Raw genomic sequence first — 4368 nt, 5'->3', positions numbered from 1 at the left:
CAAGTGAATTTGTTTTAAAGAAATTACTATTCACATTATTCCAGTTCCCATGTAAGTCATAAACAATTCGACAGAATGGCAAAATATCTTAACAGTTTTTGACAAAAATATACAGCTTCTATCACAAATAAGATACAATAACTTTTTTCATACCTCGATAATCTTCCTGAAAGAAAAATTATTCAATTTGAAAAAAAAATTACTTTATACTTTTGATATAATTTTTAAATAAAAATATAATGTAAAAAAATAAATTTTTTTAAAAATAGAATGCTTTTATTATGGCGTCCTAAAAAGTAATAAATAATAGAGAAAAATTGTACAACTGTTTAAAAGTTCAATAAAAGAAAAAACATGAAAGAATTTATGTTTGACAAATTAATGTTATACTATTTCAAACATTTTTAATTCAAATCATTTAAAGTTAAAATTTTACAATGGATGAATTGTTTCAACTTTGAATGCTTTTAAAAATTAATTTTTCATAAAACTAAAAAAATCAATTTCAAAAAATACTCAGAACTGTCACGATCTTTTTGATTGGATTTGAATTAAAAAATGTTCGGAATGATATATAACTTATTTTGTCAACGTATTAAGGGTCTTCCTCTACTCGGCTCGGGCTGTCAATTTTTTTCTACACTTTTAGGTGTATTTTGTGCAAGAAAATGCATTAAAATCGTCTGCCTAAGAAAAATTAAATTATTTTGGGAACTTTTTTATAATTTTGGATTTATGGGTTAAATGACATTTAGGTGGTAATAGGTGTCTTCCTCTACTCTTTTTTGGCTGTCAATTTTTTTCTACACTTTTAGGTGTATTTTGTGCAAGAAAATGCATTAAAATCGTCTGCCTAAGAAAAATTCAATTATTTTGGGAACTTTTTTATAATTTTGGATTTATGGGTTAAATGACATTTAGGTGGTAATAGGTGTCTTCCTCTACTCTTTTTTGGCTGTCAATTTTTTTCTACACTTTTAGGTGTATTTTGTGCAAGAAAATGCATTAAAATCGTCTGCCTAAGAAAAATTAAATTATTTTGGGAACTTTTTTATAATTTTGGATTTATGGGTTAAATGACATTTAGGTGGTAATAGGTGTCTTCCTCTACTCTTTTTTGGCTGTCAATTTTTTTCTACACTTTTAGGTGTATTTTGTGCAAGAAAATGCATTAAAATCGTCTGCCTAAGAAAAATTAAATTATTTTGGGAACTTTTTTATAATTTTTGGTTTATGGGTTAAATGACATTTAGGTGGTAATAGGTGTCTTCCTCTACTCTTTTTTGGCTGTCAATTTTTTTCTACACTTTTAGGTGTATTTTGTGCAAGAAAATGCATTAAAATCGTCTGCCTAAGAAAAATTAAATTATTTTGGGAACTTTTTTATAATTTTGGATTTATGGGTTAAATGACATTTAGGTGGTAATAGGTGTCTTCCTCTACTCTTTTTTGGCTGTCAATTTTTTTCTACACTTTTAGGTGTATTTTGTGCAAGAAAATGCATTAAAATCGTCTGCCTAAAAAAAATTAAATTATTTTGGGAACTTTTTTATAATTTTGGATTTATGGGTTAAATGACATTTAGGTGGTAATAGGTGTCTTCCTCTACTCTTTTTTGGCTGTCAATTTTTTTCTACACTTTTAGGTGTATTTTGTGCAAGAAAATGCATTAAAATCGTCTGCCTAAGAAAAATTCAATTATTTTGGGAACTTTTTTATAATTTTGGATTTATGGGTTAAATGACATTTAGGTGGTAATAGGTGTCTTCCTCTACTCTTTTTTGGCTGTCAATTTTTTTCTACACTTTTAGGTGTATTTTGTGCAAGAAAATGCATTAAAATCGTCTGCCTAAGAAAAATTAAATTATTTTGGGAACTTTTTTATAATTTTTGGTTTATGGGTTAAATGACATTTAGGTGGTAATAGGTGTCTTCCTCTACTCTTTTTTGGCTGTCAATTTTTTTCTACACTTTTAGGTGTATTTTGTGCAAGAAAATGCATTAAAATCGTCTGCCTAAGAAAAATTAAATTATTTTGGGAACTTTTTTATAATTTTGGATTTATGGGTTAAATGACATTTAGGTGGTAATAGGTGTCTTCCTCTACTCTTTTTTGGCTGTCAATTTTTTTCTACACTTTTAGGTGTATTTTGTGCAAGAAAATGCATTAAAATCGTCTGCCTAAGAAAAATTCAATTATTTTGGGAACTTTTTTATAATTTTGGATTTATGGGTTAAATGACATTTAGGTGGTAATAGGTGTCTTCCTCTACTCTTTTTTGGCTGTCAATTTTTTTCTACACTTTTAGGTGTATTTTGTGCAAGAAAATGCATTAAAATCGTCTGCCTAAGAAAAATTAAATTATTTTGGGAACTTTTTTATAATTTTTGGTTTATGGGTTAAATGACATTTAGGTGGTAATAGGTGTCTTCCTCTACTCTTTTTTGGCTGTCAATTTTTTTCTACACTTTTAGGTGTATTTTGTGCAAGAAAATGCATTAAAATCGTCTGCCTAAGAAAAATTCAATTATTTTGGGAACTTTTTTATAATTTTGGATTTATGGGTTAAATGACATTTAGGTGGTAATAGGTGTCTTCCTCTACTCTTTTTTGGCTGTCAATTTTTTTCTACACTTTTAGGTGTATTTTGTGCAAGAAAATGCATTAAAATCGTCTGCCTAAGAAAAATTAAATTATTTTGGGAACTTTTTTATAATTTTGGATTTATGGGTTAAATGACATTTAGGTGGTAATAGGTGTCTTCCTCTACTCTTTTTTGGCTGTCAATTTTTTTCTACACTTTTAGGTGTATTTTGTGCAAGAAAATGCATTAAAATCGTCTGCCTAAGAAAAATTAAATTATTTTGGGAACTTTTTTATAATTTTTGGTTTATGGGTTAAATGACATTTAGGTGGTAATAGGTGTCTTCCTCTACTCTTTTTTGGCTGTCAATTTTTTTCTACACTTTTAGGTGTATTTTGTGCAAGAAAATGCATTAAAATCGTCTGCCTAAAAAAAATTCAATTATTTTGGGAACTTTTTTATAATTTTGGATTTATGGGTTAAATGACATTTAGGTGGTAATAGGTGTCTTCCTCTACTCTTTTTTGGCTGTCAATTTTTTTCTACACTTTTAGGTGTATTTTGTGCAAGAAAATGCATTAAAATCGTCTGCCTAAGAAAAATTAAATTATTTTGGGAACTTTTTTATAATTTTTGATTTATGGGTTAAATGACATTTAGGTGGTAATAGGTGTCTTCCTCTACTCTTTTTTGGCTGTCAATTTTTTTCTACACTTTTAGGTGTATTTTGTGCAAGAAAATGCATTAAAATCGTCTGCCTAAGAAAAATTAAATTATTTTGGGAACTTTTTTATAATTTTGGTTTATGGGTTAAATGACATTTAGGTGGTAATAGGTGTCTTCCTCTACTCTTTTTTGGCTGTCAATTTTTTTCTACACTTTTAGGTGTATTTTGTGCAAGAAAATGCATTAAAATCGTCTGCCTAAGAAAAATTAAATTATTTTGGGAACTTTTTTATAATTTTGGATTTATGGGTTAAATGACATTTAGGTGGTAATAGGTGTCTTCCTCTACTCTTTTTTGGCTGTCAATTTTTTTCTACACTTTTAGGTGTATTTTGTGCAAGAAAATGCATTAAAATCGTCTGCCTAAGAAAAATTAAATTATTTTGGGAACTTTTTTATAATTTTTGATTTATGGGTTAAATGACATTTAGGTGGTAATAGGTGTCTTCCTCTACTCTTTTTTGGCTGTCAATTTTTTTCTACACTTTTAGGTGTATTTTGTGCAAGAAAATGCATTAAAATCGTCTGCCTAAGAAAAATTAAATTATTTTGGGAACTTTTTTATAATTTTTGGTTTATGGGTTAAATGACATTTAGGTGGTAATAGGTGTCTTCCTCTACTCTTTTTTGGCTGTCAATTTTTTTCTACACTTTTAGGTGTATTTTGTGCAAGAAAATGCATTAAAATCGTCTGCCTAAGAAAAATTCAATTATTTTGGGAACTTTTTTATAATTTTGGATTTATGGGTTAAATGACATTTAGGTGGTAATAGGTGTCTTCCTCTACTCTTTTTTGGCTGTCAATTTTTTTCTACACTTTTAGGTGTATTTTGTGCAAGAAAATGCATTAAAATCGTCTGCCTAAGAAAAATTCAATTATTTTGGGAACTTTTTTATAATTTTGGATTTATGGGTTAAATGACATTTAGGTGGTAATAGGTGTCTTCCTCTACTCTTTTTTGGCTGTCAATTTTTTTCTACACTTTTAGGTGTATTTTGTGCAAGAAAATGCATTAAAATCGTCTGCCTAAGAAAAATTAAATTATTTTGGGAACTT

Source organism: Leptopilina boulardi, unplaced genomic scaffold (genome assembly GCF_019393585.1).
Source record: "Leptopilina boulardi isolate dan_hultmark-lab unplaced genomic scaffold, ZJU_Lbou_2.1 LbouV2_310, whole genome shotgun sequence".
Classification (NCBI taxonomy): Eukaryota; Metazoa; Arthropoda; class Insecta; order Hymenoptera; family Figitidae; genus Leptopilina; species Leptopilina boulardi.
Note: the sequence above shows the minus strand (reverse complement) of the source record.